Source organism: Phodopus roborovskii, unplaced genomic scaffold, assembly GCF_943737965.1.
Source record: "Phodopus roborovskii unplaced genomic scaffold, PHOROB, whole genome shotgun sequence".
NCBI classification, from domain to species: domain Eukaryota; kingdom Metazoa; phylum Chordata; class Mammalia; order Rodentia; family Cricetidae; genus Phodopus; species Phodopus roborovskii.
In genome coordinates, this window is record NW_026126410.1 from 8,470,549 (window position 1) to 8,490,170 (window position 19,622).

The window sequence follows — 19,622 nt, forward strand, 5'->3', positions numbered from 1 at the left end:
TTTGTGATTTACATGGCATCTCTTCAGGAACTTTCTGCCTCTCTCCCCAGCATTCTCCTTATCTTCTATCCCCACCTGTATTCCTGACTCTAAACAGTATTTTATTCATCAACCTATAAGAGAAACATATATACAGAAGGACTTCCCCCATCAGATAACACATAGGAAAGCACATTTTACTCATACTGTGCCCTAGAGGGCAGCAAACATATGGTTACAAAATGTAAGAGATTCAAGCACTATAATTGGCTCTTAACAATGTGATACTTATAGTTTTGTGATCAGATAAGTATATGATGCCATACCTAGGATATTATTTTCAGGTGTAAGTCAACTTAAAAAACTATTATATCACTTTTTTATACTGTGAATATTTATTTCTAATTACAGACAAATGAATTTTTGTCTTGAAGCATGGTGTAGCATGAGTAAAAGTCTTCATATAGCAACTGTAAAGGATATTGCTGCATTTTATACAATATGCATAAAAAGTCAATTTCAGAGCTAATGTTGAGATTGCTTCTTTCTCACCAGATCAGAAATTCTCCAGGCAGTTTTTGCAAGATCGTAACAGACATCTTTATAAGCCTATTTCTTTATTTAAATTTGATATCTAACAAGATGGAAAACCCTGTTTCAGAAAGGTATGTTGTTTGTTGGAAATGGAAGAATGCACAACACAGTCTCAGATAGAACAGGATATTACTGCAAACACTTGATCAAGAATTGTTCAACTGGCATTTTAGAGTTTTTGTTCTTGTTGCACAGCTGTTAATAAGTTCAGTCAACACCTCTTGTGCTGTCTGAGGGCCATCTTCAACTTTGACGGTGAATGAGTTTCTGGCAAATGCAAATGGGGTGTCAGGTCGATTTGCAAAATATGAAAAAATTTCATTTGGAAGCACATGCAATGTCCTTCCAGAAATTATCATTGTAATGCTCTTCTCTGGTTCAATGTCATGTTACACAAAGAAAGTAGATAAGGTAGGCAACATGTAAATTTTATTTTCACTTGCCCCTATTTTTTATTTTTTGCCAAAGTTGAAGTTATATTTTAAATGATGGGATCTTTTCAGACAAATAGAGGCATTTGCATTTCATCCTGGAAGTGATAAATTTAACTCATTCAAGATGGCAAAGATATCCACCAAGTAAGGTGTTTTCTGCAATTCACTTTCATCACTGAAAACTACTCTGTGAATTGTGGTCTTGTTTTCCAATTAAAGAACATATTGAGCTTATCACGAAGCTCAAAAACTTGTGTTTTAAAACTTCTTTCCACAACCATCTTATTTCAGAATGGAATAGCAGAGCTTTGTTGGGCACTCAATACACAGTTGTGAAAACAGTTGACTATTTAGTGTTTGCCTTTACAAAAGTGAAAGAATTTGTGATGCGTTTTGTTATTTCTTGTAACTTTTATGGCAGTGTCTTTGTTACTAATATTTGCCAATGAGATGAACCATACAGTGAGTTTGTGTAACTTTTGGTGACTCAGTAGAAAACATAAATCCAGATCAACATCATAGCATATCTGGCGAATGGTCTGTGCAAACCCCAAACCTTTTCCCAAGATATCCAATATATTAGACTACAGAAGGGCAAGTCTACAACAAAGACTAGTGGGACCACTATACAAATAAGTCAAAGGATCCAGGATACTGATAAAGTTAAAATGCACATTGGTGGATGCATGATAACACACTCAGGAGCCTTTAATCTTCTATTTTAGCACACACAATGTAAATAATAGCAAAACTGTACCTTGTAAGATTTTCAAGCAGTAATATGCTCATATTGAAGTAGACATTATATATATGAGTCAGTGTGATGAAGGTTGCTCTCTGAAGGAAGTTAGAACCTATGCTGCACATTCAGAGATAGCTCATGTTAGTTTTTCAGTATACAATTCACATCTGAGCTCAAAGATTTCCTGACACAGCCAAGGAATCTGCAGCCGTTCATAGTTGGCGAGTGTTCTATGACAGTGACAACCCAATCCAAAAGAAAACCAGCAACAATATGTTCATGGTACTATAGTTTCTTCCCCCACACTATCTTGTTCTGATACTTGTAACAACTACAGGAGTTGATGTTATTGCCCCTTCATGGAGGAGTTAAGAACATGAGAGTAACAAAATCTGTCAGGTCATGGGAGGGAGGTAGAGGGAACTGGAATTGATATGTAAAAGAAGAAAAATAAGTAAATAAGTAAATAAATAAATAAATGAAAAAAAAAGATGAGAGCAGAAGTCAGAGAAGAAGAAATGAGAACAGTGTGTTGTAGTAATCCTGACAGTCTGGTCAGTTTCTTCTCATATATATATATATATATATATATATATATATATATATATATATGATACTTGGTCTTTTTCTCATGACTATTCAGTTGTGTGCACCTTAGTGGCTGTCTGGCTGCCTTATAATGACTCACAGTGTACGTGGCAGAGCTAATTGAGAGAAGGCAGGCTTGAGAGAGAAGACAGGCTGCATTTATAGGTGTCTAGGTTACTTAGCTTTCTTCAAATGCATCTATAATTCACCATGGCTCTGGACCACTGCTTCAGAGGAGTCTGGCTTCACCAAACTATATTAGTCTGAAAGGAATTCACAGCTTTTCATTTTCTGTAGCTTAGACTGAAAGGGCTGATCCACGAACTAGCTGAGCTTTTCACCAAGTCTCTTCTCAGTGTGCCTAGAGAATGAAAAACCCTATTACTTTTAAGTGGACAACAGTTGTAATCCTATTATTTATACATTCTCAAAATGGTCATGATTATCTAACTGTTTTACTGTTGGGACCAAGTTTCTATTCTTCTTGGTAGTGTCTACATGTATTTTACTTCCAAGGGAATTGGGAAGTTTTTTTGTTTGTTTGTTTGTTGGTTTTGTTTTTGTTTTTGTAAGCCAGAATTTTAAAAAATAAATTTTATTATTTTACATATCAATCCCAGTTCCCTCTCTCTCCCATCTTCCCATGCTCCCCACCAATTCCCCATCCCATCCCCCATCCACTCCTCAGGGAGGGTGAGGCCCTCCATGAGAGATCATCAAAATCTGTCAAACCATCTGGGATAGGGCCTAGGCCATGACCCATGTCTCTAGGCTAAGGGAGTATCCCTCCATGGGGAATGGGCTCCTGAAGTATGTTAATGCACTAGGGATATATCCTGGTTCCACTGCCAGAGGCCCCATAGACTGCCCACTCCTAGCTGACACCCATGTTCAGGGGGCCTGGTTTGGTCCTATGCGGGTTCTCCAGCTTTCAGATTAGGGTTCATGAGGGGGACTGAGAGTTTTTTTTTTATTTTTTATAACCAAGTCCATTTAAATGAAAACAAACATTTCTAGACAATATTTGGGAATTTGGGCGTTGTTCTTTCCAAACTGCTTCCTGCTGGTAAGGGGCGCTGTCATGGGAGATTTGAAGAAGATTCAGAAATCCTGGCTGTGGGGGACTGAGAGTTTTAATTGAAAAAATATCTAACCATTCAAGTCCTGACACCAGAGAGATATCTGACATTTCATGTTCTTTATCTTCCCTTATGTGTCCCTATAAGTTCTTAATGGCATCTTTTAAGAAACAGTCTCCCAAGTTCTTAAGTTCTTTGGAACATAGTTATCTCTTTTTTAGGATAGTTAAGTAAGCAAGAACCATTAACCTTAGTGAGTTCCTCCTGCTTACTAAGGATGAACGCAAAGGTAGTGGGGGTGGAGTGAGGGGGGGAAGGTGGGAGTGGGGGGTTGGGGCAGGGTACTAGAGAAACCAGTTTCTATGATAGACCGAAGAGAGGCTTGATTTCTCAGTAGAAATTTTTAGAAAAATTACCAGTTTTTGTTCCCAATAAACTCAGTCACAACCACAAGTGACAAAGCAAAAGTGAGAATTACCAAAAGAATAAGCATAGTGAAAGTTATAGATGCCAGAAGCCCATGAGCTGCCTAAGATCAGCACAGAGGTCTGCAACATCGCCTTGACGGGTCCTTCCAGATGGATGGGATTCTCCAAATGGCCTTGGATTTTTATCATTTTTTGAATTTTTTTGTTTGTCTTTTCTTCAATTCATTAAAGAATTTATTTGTTTCTTCTTTAAAGACCCTTGTCATCTTCATAATGTTGATTTTAAGCTCATTTTCTTGTACTTCAGCTGTGTTGGGATATTCAGGGTTTGTTGTAGTAGGATAGTTGGGGAAAAATTCTTGTGGGGAAAAATTTACATGGCTATTGTTGATTATGTTCTTAAACTGGTGTCGAGGCATCTGGCTTTGGGGTAAATATAGGTCTATGTGTGGATTTCTCAGTTTGTCTTTGTTGTATGGGTGGTTTTCCCTTGGTTTCTGCTTCCTCTTTGGTGTTTTTGCCCTAGTAGCCTGTGGTTCTCTTAGCTGGTCTATCATTTGGCCCAGCAGGGTGCCTCTGCTGGGGTTCTGGTGGCCTGCATGGCCTCTGAGAACCTGGGTGCTAGAGTGGACTCTGGTAAAGCAGGGGTTTTCTACGAGTGTTGTGGGCTGGGATATGGTAATGATGAGAGGGGACTGTTTCAGGTAGAATGGGCTTACTTGGGGTACTGGGTGTTGCTGAGTTCTCTGATAAAACATGGGGCTTCCACAGGACTTGTAGGCAAGTATATGATGACAAGGAGAAGGCAGGTCGTTGGGGAAGGCTGTTCTTCCTCTGAGGAAGTGTTGGTGGTGTTGGGGTGAGGGCTTACCTGAGGTTCTGGTAGAGCAGGGGCCAGAGTTCTAACTGGTACAAAATAGAACTATGAATCACATGAAACAAAGGAAATCTCTAAGTTGTGAATAATGCTAGTTTTCAATTTCAAGAAGTAACTTCCCGGTATTCTCAAATATTACCTAAACATATGGCATTCTTATAACTACAACTTGGATGGACTTGCAGAGAACGTCTCCGAACCATTAGAGGAAGTGGACCACAGGAGTCTGCCTGATGCTGTTGCTTCTACTCCATTTTCTTTCTCAAAAAATATAGGGTTTGCCAAAACCTATATATTCCTTTGCCAAATTACAATGACTTCACATATGTACCTCCTCAGAGAACTGTGAAATTCACTTCTTACATCCATGTTCAGAGTAGGACCATATAGTTTATATTAATATATAAAAAATTATTGACATTTTTATTGGACACATCCTCTTGAGGCTTTACATTTACTTCAAACACTATAGAATACATATCACAGATAGTCATATTTTCTAGTATTATAAAAGAAGATATTTGCCTTCACAAGAGAAGCTTACATCCTCCTGTTTAGGGGGTAGAAAGGTGGAAGCTATAGTTAGGCATCTATAGGTTTACTGATAGGAATCAGACCCCAGAGACTCTCATACAGTCTATTGAATATTATCAAGCCTGCTTTCCTCCCTCCCTTCACCTGTCCATTCCTCCTTCCCTTCCCTTTTTCATTTCTTTCTCTCTCTTCCTCCCTGTCTCATTTTTTCTTACACTTTCTTTTCTTTTTTCTTCGAGTGTTAATTGTACAAAATAGAGAGTTTTATGGTGACATTTTCATAGTCTTATGGTAACTTAAAATTGTAGTTGTAAGTTTTTTCTTTTTCTTTTCTTTTCTTTTTTTTTTTTGCAAGAGGCTTATCAGTTGTAACAATTTCAAATTGCCATTCTTACTGTTACTTCAAAAGAAAGGCATTAGAATTATAATTCTATTGCTCAAGGTAGAACCATTGTAGGCAAGGGAGTGGAAAACTTTAAACTTTATTTTAGACAGTTCAGTGACAATCAATTTCAAATTTATTTAGAAGCCCTTCTAAACTCTAAAATGAAAGTGACAGCAATATAATTTCTAAGTTCAGTAAACAGGAATGGACATTTCATGTGGGTGGAAATCATACATATTTATAAAATGATCTAATATGATTAGTCTATCCACAAGATCTATATTAAAGTAACATGTCGTGAAGGGAAATACTAGAATAAGTAAGGGATATTGATGAGAAAATGTAAATTTAATGTCAACCTATAAATATAACCTTGTATTTTTCTTTACCTTTTTATTATACTGAAGGATAAACAGATTAGTCAGACAGTCCAACCCAATTTTGAGAATTCATGATTATCTCTATGCTGTACTCTACTTTCTGAATCAGAGAAACAGACTATATATATATATATATATATATATATATATATATATATTTTTTTTTTTTTTTTTTTATTTTTCAAGACAGGATTTCCCTAAATTGCTTTGGAGCCTGTTGTCCTGGAACTAGCTCTGTGGACAAGGGTGGTCTTGAACTCACAGAGATCTGCCTGCCTCTGCCTCAAAAACTGCTGGGATTAAAGGTGAGCACCAACAATACCCTGCATCAGACATTATATTCTTATGCATTTCTTAGCAATAATAATCTACTGAAAGGAACTCTGTAGTATTGTAGTGGGATATTCACTTTGTCTCCTTACAATTACCTAAGGTAATTGTAACATCCTTTGCAATTTAAACTGATATAATATCTGAGATCAATTGTTCCATACCTATGGCAGATAATTTTACAATGCAGGACTTTAGGAATTCTTTTACTTCATATGTAGAAGGAATTTTAGCAGAAGAAAATTATGACTGGACCAATATGTACATTTATTTTGTAATAGCAATGGGTTTCATCATTAACATGATATTCTTAAAGAAATGGTTTGAGATTAGAGCAAACAATAAGGAACTTGTACAAACCATAGGAGACTTAGTAACAAGGATTCAAATCAGAATGCTTAGAAAAAAAGGTTCAGAATATTGAAGATGGCATTGGAGAGCTGACAGGTATAATACAAAACATGGAACATAAAAATTACCAAGTAGAAAACAGAATTTGTTCCATTTCTGATGCCTCAATAACCAAAACAGAAACAATGCAATGCATTAACACGCTATCAGAAACAGCTCATTCCTGGCCGGAGGAAGCTACTAATAAGTTTAAAAAGACAGAAAGACGAGATGGTAGAATCTCTTCCATGTCTGAGGATAATGGCAAGCTAGCAGATAGAACATTGTTTCTGGAAGGCAGTTTACATGCCATTTGGATAATATCTAAGGATGAGAATATTAAAAACATGGAATCATTTATAGTTGGAGAAAGTATGAAACTGACTGATGCAGTGAAGTCTCTAGAAAGTTATATGATTCAAGAAGTTCAGACAGTCAAAGAAACAATGGTGAATAGATTTCAGGCTCTAAAAGACCTTCAGTCTGATACATCAGAAGAAGAACTACAGATAACAGGGCAAGAAAAAGACTTAAAATTTTCCATACCATTTAGGATCAGGGGAGCTTTCCATGTATCTATTAATGAAAAACCAGCAACGAAAAAACACCCAAAAGGTGTCATTGCATATCAGTGGGAACCAATACGTATGAAAGATTTAAAAGGTATAAAGGAAGCAGTAGTCTCTTATGGCATGCACTCACCATATGTGAAGCAATTATTAGAATCATGGGCAAGGAATAACAAGGTAACCCCTAAGGATTGGGATCAATTAATATCAGCTGTCCTTGAAAACTCCTCTCAATAAGAATGGAGGGCTTTATGGAAAGAGGAAGCAAAAACTCTTGAACTTCAGGGCTTAAATACAGGTTATAAAGCTCCCCAAGATAAAATTATTGGTGAGGGTCTTTATGCTGACCCAGAAATCCAAGCTGCCTATGATGAACATATCTTGTCTCTATGCTTGGGATAAGGTCCATGAATTAGGGGAGAGGATAGAATCCTATACCAAGGTAAGGCAAGGACCTAGAGAACACTTTAGTGTGTTTCTAGAAAGATTATCTAGGGCAGTACAATTGGAGGTAGCAGACATAGATTCTAGGTGAATACTCATAGAATCTTTAGCTTATGAGAATGTAAATCCTCAATGCTTTGGCCTTTAAAAATTCGATCAGCACCTTTGAATGAATGGGTCCTATATATAGCCTACATTGAGTATAATGGTAAGAACACTGAAGCATGGGTAGGAGAAGCTATATCTAAAGGTCTGAGAAGATATCAAGATAACAGAGGTCTTAACTATGTTGAAATAAAAGCTTGGGAAGGAGAAGCCATCTCCAAATGGTTTAAAAGATATCAAAATGTCAGATGTTATAACTGTGATAAGAGAGGACATCTAAAAAGAAATTGTAGGCGAAGCATCTCTAGAAATAACAATTCCAGCCAAGGCTGGATTCCGTGCCTGCTATGGCGGACAAAATGGACATGTCCCTGAAAGACATCATTAAGCTGAACTGGAGCCAGCAAGGCGGCCCTGGCTGAGGCTAGGGCCTTGGCAGGGCCGGCTCCCAGGGCGGCCGCGGCGGTGCCATGCAGGCTGTAGCCGCGTGGGTGAACCTATAGGTGGCGGGCCTCTGAAGAACCGGCCTGCCATCTCTCGCGGTGTTGTAGGCGGCAGCAGGAACTGGCTGGCACCATACAGCAGGCCGAAGCAGCTTCCAGACAAGTGGCACCACGATCTGTTCGTGCTTCCGGGGCCGGGTGGAGACGGAGGAAAGCTAGCTGCTGATGTCAAACCTTGACTTCAGGGTGTCAGATACTGATATTCAGGAGCTCTTCGCTGAGTTTGGAACGCTGAAGAAGGTATCTGTGCACTACGACCGCTCTGGACGAAGTTTAGGGACAGCAGATGTGCACTTTGAACGCAAGGCAGATGCCCTGAAGTCCATGAAACAGTACAACAGTGTCCCCTTGGATGGCCGTCCCATGAACATCCAGCTCGTCACATCAAAAATCGATATGCAAAGAAGACCTGCACAGAGCATAAACAGAGGTCGCAGGACAAGAAACCATGGCTCTGGAAGTTTGGTGGTGGTGGCACCTAGAGAGGGAACCGTGGAGGCAGCTGTGGAAGAGGTAGAGGTACCGGCAGAAACTCAAAGCAGCAGCAGCTTTCTTAGGAGGAGTTGGATGCGCAGCTGGATGCATATAATGCAAGGGTGGACACCAGTTAAACAGCCAAGCAAATCCACACAAGTCACAGGACCCAGAAGCCTTGTCCACGATCCCTGGAGGGAGGGTTGGCAACTGGACTGTGGAGAAAATGCTGGATTTGTTTTTCGTTTCTCTTTTTTTTCCTGTTTGAGAATAGGATCTAAAAGGCTTTCTTTTTTTTTCTTTTTTCTTTCTTTCTTTCTTTCTTTTTTTTTTTTTTAAATTCTGAAACAGACCTGTTTTGTACCGAGTTATTTTTGGGATAAATTTTACTGGTTGTGGAGAAGGTGGTATTTTCACCTTTACCATAATAAACTAGAATTGTGTGAAAAAAAAGAGAAAGAAATAACAATTCCAGGAATGAATCAAACAGAAGACCTCAGGCTTCTGAGTTATGTAGAAGGTGTGGCAAAGGCAGACACTGGACAAATGAGTGTAGATCAACCAGAGACAAGCAAGGAAACCCTTTACCATCAGGAAACTCCTTGGAGGTTCTCTCGAAGGCTCCCCACATCACAGGTGGTCTGAACATTCCCAGTCACAGTGGAGGACAATCTCCCACAGGACAATTAGAAAATTCTGTGCCTATTGTAAAAACTCATACAATGACAAATTAGGGATGGAAGTTGAATCAAACATGACAGAAGGAAATAAAAAACGTATATTTTGGCAAATCTCTATAAACAGTCAAAGGCCTAGATTGATAGTTAAGATGAATAACAGACTCTTTGACAGGATACTTGACACAGGGCTGACATAACTATCATAACTAATTAATATTGGCCTCGAAGATGGCCCCTGCATGAGGTAAATGTTCAATTCTTAGAGACTGGAACCCTGTCTCAGGTAAAACAGAGTATGAGATGGATTGAATGTATAGGACCAGAAGGACACAGAGGAAGGTTGAGACCATATGTGGCAGATGTAGGGATAAATTTATGGGGTTGTGATCTATTACAGCAATTGAATACACAGATTAACATTTCTCCAGTATTAGATAGGAACTATAAACGACCTCATGATTGTGGTAAAAATATTATAAAGTACTATACAAGATAGACACCAAATGTCCAGGCTGTACAAAAACAGAATACAAGTACTGAACAAACAGAGGAACCGAAAGCCCAACCATTAAAATTGCTAACAGAGGAACCAGTCTGGGTAAAGTAATGGCCTATGACCTCTGAGAAGTTAGAAGCATTGGAAAGCCTGGTTCAGGAACAGCTAAATACTGGACATATTGAGGAATCAACCAGCCCTTGGAATTCTCCTGTATTTGTTATCAAAAAGAAATTTGGTAAATGGAGAATTCTTACAGACCTGAGAGCCATCAATAAAGTTATTCAGCCAATGGGCTCTCTACAGCCTGGAATGACCTTACATTCTTTGATACCTAAAGAATGGCTTATTATAGTTATTGATTTAAAGGATTACTTCTTCACTATACCTTTATAAGAACAACATAAAGAGAAATTTGCCTTCATGGTACCTAATTACAATAATTCTCAACCAGTGAAGAGATATCACTGGAAGGTTTTGCCAGAGGGAATGCTAAATAGGCCCACCCTGTGCCAATATTTTCTACAAAAAACACTAGAAATAATTCATAAACTGTTTCCGCAATCCATAATCTATCATTATATGGATGATATATTGTTAGCTGACTCCAAAGGAGAAATATCAGCAAAAATGTTTGAGAAAGTAATGGAAGTTTTACCTCGCTGGGGATTACAAATTGCATCTGAAAAAATACAAAAAGGAGATTCTATAAAATATGTCTACAGAAAATTAGGCCACAAAATGTACAGATAAGGAGAGATTGCTACCAGACTCTTAATGATCTTCAAAAATTACTAGGAGAGATTTCTCAAATGCAAACCATTATTGTAGTAGAAGGGCATGATTTGAAAAACTTGAAAATGGCCCTAAAAGGAGACAAGGACTTGAATAGTCCATGCATACTATCAGCTGAAGCTGAAAAGGAATTAGAATGGGTAGAAAAGTGGATACTAGAAGCACATGTGGACCATGTGGATCCAAACCTAGACTGTATTCTGTTTATATTACCATCTAGAGAATATCCTTCAGAGATTTTGATGCAGAGAGAAGATATCACATTAGAATGGATATTCCTACCACATAAACAGAATAAAAGACTAAAAACATATATAGAAAAGATCTCTGACTTGATTATAAAAGGTAAATTAAGACTTCGTCAGCTAACAGGAAGGGACCCAGCAGAAATTATAGTACCTTTAGCTAATGAGGAAATTTCTTCCTATGGAAATATAATGAATATTGGCAAAGAGCATGCAGTATTTTTTTGGGAATGATTAGCAACAATTATCCCAAAAGTGAAAGAATCAAATTCATAAAGAAAACGATTTGGATCCTTCCACACATTGTAAGAAAAACACCTTCCTCTGGAGTTCATACATTCTACACTGATGCAAACAAATCAGGTAGGGCAGGATATGTCAGGAAAAATTAGCAAAGTGGTTCAAAGCCCTTACAATTCTGTACAAAAGGCAGAATTGTATGCATTTTATAGAACCCCTCAATATAGGTACTGACTCTCACTATGCAGAGAGAGTCGTCTTACACATTGAGACAGCAGAATTTATTCCTAACAATAAAATACAGAATTAACTTCATTGTTTATACAATTACAAGATACTATCAGAAAGAGGATTCATCCTATATATATACATAACACATATCAGATCCCATACGGGTCTGCCAGGTCTTCTAGCACAAGACAATGATGAAATTGATTGATTATTGATAGGAAGTGTGCTAGAAGCCTCAGAGTTTCATAAGAAATACTACGTGAACAGCAAAAGTTTAAAAAAGGATGTTTCTGTCACTTGGCAACAAGCTTAGGAAATAGTAAGGAAATGTCCTACTTGGTCATTCTTTAACCAAACTCCTTTACCAAAAGGCAGTAACCCTAAAGGTATAAATAGGAATGAAATATGGCAAATGGATGTGTTTCATTTTGCAGAATTTGGAAAAGTAAAATGTGTTTATCACACTATAGATACATTTTCAGGGTTTCAGTGGGCCACTGCTCTGAGCTCTGAAAAGTCTGATTCTGTTATCACACACCTATTAGAGGTAATGGCCATTATGGGCATACCTGCACAAATAAAAACTGACAATGCTCCAGAATATGTCTCCAGCAAATTGAAACAGTTTTTTTGAGTACTATAACATAAAGCACATAACTGGTATACCACACAATCCTACAGGACAAGCAGTAGTTGAGAGATCCAATCATACTTTAAAAGAAATGCTCCATAAACAGGCAGGAGGAACCAAGACACCCAAACACAGATTACATAATGCTGTATTAACATTAAACTTTCTTAATGCTGATGAAAATGGAAAAACAGCTACAGAAAGACACTGGGCAATAGAAAAAACTTCTGAACTAAATCAGCCAGTGTACTTCAAGGATGTACTGACCTCAGAATGGAAAGCAGGATATGTGTTATGTTGGGGTAGGATATTCACATTTGTATCTACAGGAGAAGAAAAACTATGGATACCATCTAAGTTAATCAAGATCCCAGTTGAACAAGAGAAACATCTTAATGAAGAGAAATGACAAGTCATTCAACAAATTAGATCCCATGAGACCTCTCAAAGGTAGGGGAAGTGTTCTGTTCTTGTTCTTACAGGAAAACAGAGAAAACCTATCTTCAAACAGCCAAAAGACAATGAACATGTAGGTACCTACAGAAGAGAAGACAGCTCTCCAGAAACAATCACTTAATGAAGAGGAATCTGATATATGGTAAAAATATTTAATTCTAGTAAACTATTTCTATACAGAAATATATTTCTCTTTACTATCTAGTATTCCTGCAGTCCCAATTCTTGTAAACCAATGCTGGCTTTAGACTTGTATTTGGCTTTCCTTCTTTAAATTCAAGCATGTCATTAAGATTAAATTCACAGTTTCTGCCTTAAATCAAGAAGCCAATTGGTGTAAGGCAGAAGAAAACAAAATCTGGGGACTCATTCACTTAAATGCAACTTTCTCTCTGAAATCCTTATTTTTTCATATACATTTTCATGCTTATTGTTGCCTTTCCCTAATGCATACCTTAAAACTTGAAAATTTTATTTTAATATTGATGTTTAAGTTTTCTACAAGGAATAATAACAATTCCTAACATCAATCTTTGAACTCTCTGGAAAGAAGATTGAGCCCCATGTCATCATTTCCACTTGATTCAACCTGATGCATCTGGACTACAAACATCACCCTAAAACCGGTTTGAGACTGTTTTGCTGGAGACAACTCATGACTAGCTAGCTGCAATGGTGCACCTTCTTATTCCATCCTGGCCAGAGTTTCAAATAGAACTACAGTTAAGTATTTTCTGCCACACAGTGTCTAGCTACATATGTCACAGCCAGTTATGTTGAGAAATTTGGTTGCTAAAAATTTTCTTCCTACAAGATCCCATGGCACAATCATCATCCCATTTCAGCAGGAAGTAATCTTGAGATAACGATGTCCCCTTTCCCTACCCTCGGAATTTAGGGATAATAGTCATCTTCTTTGTGTTGGTTTTAGTTACTTAGGGTTGGGTATGGAAGGTGATGCTTAAACTCAGGTTTATCTTTTGGACAGAAATAGGGTATGGTTGGGAAAGGTATGGTTTAGATGGGATATAGCCTATCTTGTGAATTATTTAGTAAGAGTGAGCTAATAATAGTATTAAACAGCTTGCATTGTTATATATTCTTATTTGTGGTAAGCTATGTAAAATTAAATTTATATTCCCTTTCCCGAAGAATGGTATATTATATTTTGTCATATTGTGTGAAATCTTTCCACTTATGATGTTGTATGCACATTATTCTTACCATATTGTATGTATGTATACTTTTGCTTGTGTCCAGACATTTTGTATATTGATACAATTTGGGATATTTATCATGCTGCCCTTTATAGTTCTACCTCTTGTCTAGACATCTCTACTCTAGTTCTATTTTAGGGATTTACATATATATATATATATATATATATATATATATATATATATATATTTAGGTATTTGTCCCTGCTTTACTCAGGGAAGTTTCCATTAGTTTTTTAGCTAAGTTCCTGAGTATTACAGATTATCTTCACTCATGTTTCCTTTACCTATGAGATTAGTCAGCCATAGATGCTTAATCTTCAATCACTTCATAGACATGCAGAACATGGCATTTAAATGTTTTAATACTAGTGCTCTGTTGACACGAGACACTGTTGCTCCTGACAGCACCATGCACTTTCCCAAAAATATGTTCAACACTGTTGTTGCTCTTGCTGGAGTCTGTTCTAATCTCAGCTAATGGCCTCTTGGGCAAACAACTGCCCACACTTTGACCACTGATTTGGACATGCAGTCCTATGTGCTTGCAGGAGACAAATATAGAAGACTGATGAACCTTGCCAAGTAAGACAGCTTTTCTATCTCCCTGCTGTTGTTGTGGTCTGTCAAGTACTCTTCTCCTTAGCCAAAACTGGGTGTACCAATGTTGCTGTGAGAACTAGGGTGACTGTCCAGGCAGCTTGCAGTTTCTGTCCTTGCTGCACCTTTTGGAAGTTGCCCATCCACACTTCCTGTGTACCCTAGTATTGTTACTTTCCTTCTCAGGTCTTGATGAGGTTGAAGATTAAACTATCACAACTATTATGCTCTCTTCCTAGTTAGATATATTAGATACTAGACTTAAGTTTTCCAGCTTAGGACAACTCTATTGTAAACTCCATTATGCCTTCACCCTAGGATTAGATATGTAGGTCATTTTGTTCTTGACTTTCCTTTTCATATTGCACAGTTGTTATTCACTGTTTTGTATATCGTTCTGTATCAAGCCTAAATCTTTTCTTTAGACTAAAAGGGGAATTGTAGTAGTCTCCTTCTTTGGCACTGACCATGCCCATTGGGGGTGGAGCCAGAGGTGGAAGTGACCTGTGAAACTAGATTGTAGCAGGAGCTGGGGAATGCTCTCTTGCTAGGGAAACATGGAGAGGAGAGCATCCGGTGGAACTTGCTGGTGTTCGTCTGTCTAGGTTGTAAGTTATTTCTTCCTGAATAAACATCTATTTGGCCTATTTGTTTATCCTAATCCTTATTATACCACAATATAGTATTTTAAAAAATATCAGATTATTCAGTTATTTTTGAGCTATGATTTTTTTCAAACATGTAACTTAATAGATGAAAGTGCTTTGGGAAAATCAGAATAATTTGTTCAAATTAGTGGGCTTGCTTCACAAGCAACTGAATGGTTTAGCAAAGCAGAAATAAAAACTGTTCCAGACATGACATGGCTCAAAACAAGCAAAGGGAACACACAAAAGGCCAAGGGCATAGACTGTGTCCTGTGGTTCAAGATATTCTTGGGCAGTCCACATGGTATTATGGCAGGGAACATATGAAATCCAAGATTAGGCAGCATTAGCATAATGGAGACTGTCAGGCAATGAATGAATGATTAGACCCAAAATGTCCTGGTTGCATAATTAAGAAATGACTTTTAGTGTGGTTGGCACAGAGCAGTCTTATTCCTGGAAGTTTCTGTATATATGAATTTGAAGTAGGGTTTCCAGAGTTAGTAAATGAAATATACTCAGTTAAATTTAATTTCAGATATAATGAGTGTTTTAATCATAAGTGCCAAATATTATACATATTTACCCAAAATTTCACCAATTCAACTTTTGTTTTGCACAACTTTAGGTAGAAGTGAATAGTGACTGAAGGACTTCTGTAAGCCCAATTGAATCTCCCAATTCTAGGGCTCATGTCAACAACATCTTAAAGGCTTATGATTATGAGCTAGGAATGGCTCACTGAACCATGAGAATCTAAATTCTCATTCCTAGAACACATGTAGAAGCTAGGCACAGCAATCTGAAACTGTAACTCCTATTTTTGGACAGGGAAAGATAGTACCATCTCAGCTTGCTGGCCAGCCAGTCAAACCTAACCATTGACCTCTGGTTTCAGTTACTGTGACTTTGAGTATATCTGAAATTAACTAAAACCCACTTGGCTGCATATGGTTGTGAGGGATTTTCCTTTTCCTTTTATTTATCTCTCCTTATTTATTTCCTTTTTTATTTTTAAAATAATCTTATTTTATATACCAATCCCACTTCCCTCTCGCTTCCATCACACACCCCCAGGTCTCCTTACCCCACTCCTCATCTACTCCTCAAAGAGGGTGAGATCTCCCATGGGAGTCATCAAAGTCTGCCATATCATTTGGGGCAGGTCCAAGTCCCCTCCCCCATGTATCTAGGCTGGGCAAGGTATCCCTCCATTGGGAATGGGCTCCAAAAAGCCAGTTCATGCACTAGGGATAAATAGCAGTTCTACTGCTAGTGGCCCCATAGACTGCCCAAGCCACCCAACTGACACCCACATTCTGGAGGCCTAGTTTTGTCTTTTTTAAAATTTTATATAACAAACTCCAATTAAATGAAAACAAACATTTCTACACAATATTTGGGAATTTGGGCGTCCTTCTTTCCAAACTACTTCCTGCTGGTGAGGGGCGATGTTATGGGGGATTCGAAGAAGATTCAGAAATCCTGGCTGTAGTCGGTAAGGCTGCTTTGTCCAGCTGTTTTGAATGTAGGATCAGGTTGTACTCTGTTTCAGGCAGTCTGGCTTGATCAAACCACATTAGGCTGGAAGGAATCCACATCTTTTCATTTTCTGTGGAAACAAAAATAGAAATCCTTTTCCCCAGTAAGTTGTCCTTCAACTTAAATTTTGGAGTCAAACCATTTTTTTTTTTAAAATTTAATTTATTATTTTACATGTCGATCCCAGTTCCTCCTCCCCCCTCCCTCCCCTTTTCCCTCCATTTTACCCTCTCTGCCCTCTCAGATAAACTCTAAATACCCTTCCCTCCCATCCCTCACCCCAATTCCATATGGAGGGGAATGCCATCCAGTAGGGGTCATGTAGATCTGACAGGTCCTGTGAAGTAGGGACTAGGGCTTCTCTCCTGTCTCTAGATTAAGGCAGTTATCCCTCCATGGGGGATATGTTCGCAAAGTCCTATAGTGCACCAGGGATACATCCTGGCTCCACTGTCTGAGGTCCCTTAGACTGCTCAGTCCTTCTGGCTGAGACCCTTATTCAGGAGGGCCTGAGTCAGTCCCATGCTGGCTTCCCAGCTATCAGTCTGGTGGCTCGTTAGCTCCTCCTTGTTCAGGTCAGCTGTCTCTATGTGCTTCTGCCGCTCGGTCTTGATCCTGTTTCCAACAGGCATTAGTTGAGGGCTCCATGGAGAAGTTAGTTGTTGATCTTACTCTCCGGGAAGGGCATTTATGATAGCCTTTCCACGGAAGCTCAAATTGTAAGTTGGGAGCAGTCTTGTAGTTCTCTTGACCTTTCCTTGTGTTCAATTTTATCTTCAAACCAATATTGGCTCCCTCTTTTATGTTCTCTCTCTCTGTCTCTGTCCCTCTCTCCCTCTTTCCTGTCTTCTATTCCTAACCAGGCCCAATCTTCCTGGTTGCACATGTTTTCCTTTCCTCCCCCTCGTTTTCGCCAACATCTCTCTCCATTCTCTGGCCCCCCACTTCCCCTGAGCTCTGGGGGACTTGTCCCTTCCCAGTTCTGTGAGGGACTTTATATGAATCTCTTAGAATACACCTTGTATCCTAGTTCCTCTGGTGATGAGAATTATAGGCTGGTGATCCTTTGATCTAGGTCTAAAATCCATATATGAGTTAGTACATACTGTGTCCCTCTTTTTGTGACTGGGTTACCTCATTCAGGATGGTTTCTTCAAGTGACATCCACTTGCCTGGAATTTCAAGATGCCATTATTTTTTTCTGCAGAGTGTTATTCCATTGTGTAGATGTGCCACATCTTCATTAACCATTCTTCAATTGAGGGGCATCTAGGTTGCTTCCAGGTTCTTGCTATTACAAATAATGCTGCTATGAACATAGTTGAACAGATGTCTTTGTTGCATGGATATGAATCCTTTGGGTGTATGCCTAAGAGGGGAATTGCCGGGTCCTGTGGTAAACTAATTCCCATTTTCCTGAGGAACTGCCATACTGATCTCCAAAATGGCTGTATGAGTTTGCACTCCAACCAGCAGTGGAGGAGTGTTCCACTTTCTCCACATCCTCTCCAACATAAGTCATCACTGGTGTTTCTAATTTTAGCCATTCTGGCAGGGGTAAGATGGTATCTCAAAGTTGTTTTGATTTGCATTTCCCTGATAGCTAAGGATGTGGAGCATTTTCTTAAGTGTCTTTCAGCCTTTTTGATTCCCTCTATTGAGAATTCTTTCTTCAGTTCTGTACCCCATTTTTGAAAAGGGTTATTTGGTGTTTTGTTGACTAGTTTCTTGAGTTCTTTGTGTGTTTTGGAGATCAGCCCTTTGTCGGATATAGGATTGGTGAAAATCTTTTCCCAGTCTGTGGGCTACCGTTTGGTCTTGGAGACTGTGTCCTTTGCCTTACAGAGCTTCTAATTTTGAAGAGGTCCCCTTTATTAATTGTTTCTTTCAGTGTCTGTGCCCCTGGAGTTATGTTCAAGAAGCGGTCTCCTATACCAATTTGTTCAAGGGTACCTCCTACTTTCTCTTCTAAGAGGTTCAATGTGGCTTAATTGATGTTGAGGTCTTTGATCCATTTGGACTTGAGTTTTGTGCATGGTGACAGACATGAGTCAGGTGTAATTTTGATCGGTCTGCCTTTATATGTTACCTGTCCTTTTTCCTTCGCTGCTCTTAATATTCTTTTTTCATTCTGTATGCTAGGTGTTTGATTATTATATGTCGAGGGGTCTTTTTTCTTTGGTCCAGCCTATTTGGTGTTCGGTATGCTTCTTGTACTTTCATGGGCATGTCCTTCTTCATATTTGGAAAGTTTTCCTCAATGATTTTGTTGAATATGTTTTCGGCACCTTTAAGCTGGGCTTCCTCACCTTCCTCTATGCCTATTCTTCTTAGGTTTGGCCTTCACATGGTTTCCCACATTTCCTGGATGGTTTGTGTTAAGGATTTGTTGGATTTATGATTTTCTTTGGTCGATGAATCTATTTCTTCTAGTTTATCTTCTGCACCTGAGATTCTCTCTTCCATCTCTTGAATTCTATTGGTTATGCTTGTGTCCGTAGTTGCCGTTTTTTTTTTTTTTTTGCCCAGCTTTTCTATTTCCAGCATTCCTTCAGTTTGTGTTGCCTTTATTTTCTCTATTTCAGTTTTCAAGTCTTGAACTGTTTCCTTCACCTGGTTAATTGTTTTTTCTTGGCTTTATGTACTTTCCTTAAGAAATTTTTCATTTCTTCCACTTTTTTGTTTGTTTTTTCCTCCATTTCTTTAAGGGATTTTCTCACGTCTTCTTTGAGGGCCTCTATCATTTTTATGATGGTGATTTTTAAGTTGTACCCTTCTGCTTCCTCTGCTTTGTTGTTGTGTTCCAGTCTAGTTGGTGTAGATTCCCTAGATTCTGGTGGTGTCATGCTTGTCTGTCTTTTGTTAGGTGTTTTCTTGTATTGCCTTCTTCCCATAGCTTCTTCCAGTACTTGTTGGTGGGTTCTCTCCCTTTCTCTATGGTACTTCCCCAATGGGCTTATGTGGGTTTGAGATTCAATATCTGTAGCTCTGTGTGGTCCAAGCTCTC

At 38.5% G+C, this 19,622-nt stretch overlaps 1 pseudogene; it reads left to right on the plus strand.

The window, feature by feature from the left end:
• Window positions 1-8,205: 8,205 nt before the first annotated feature.
• LOC127220562 (THO complex subunit 4-like) lies at window positions 8,206-9,096 on the plus strand (annotated as a pseudogene).
• Window positions 9,097-19,622: the final 10,526 nt, after the last annotated feature.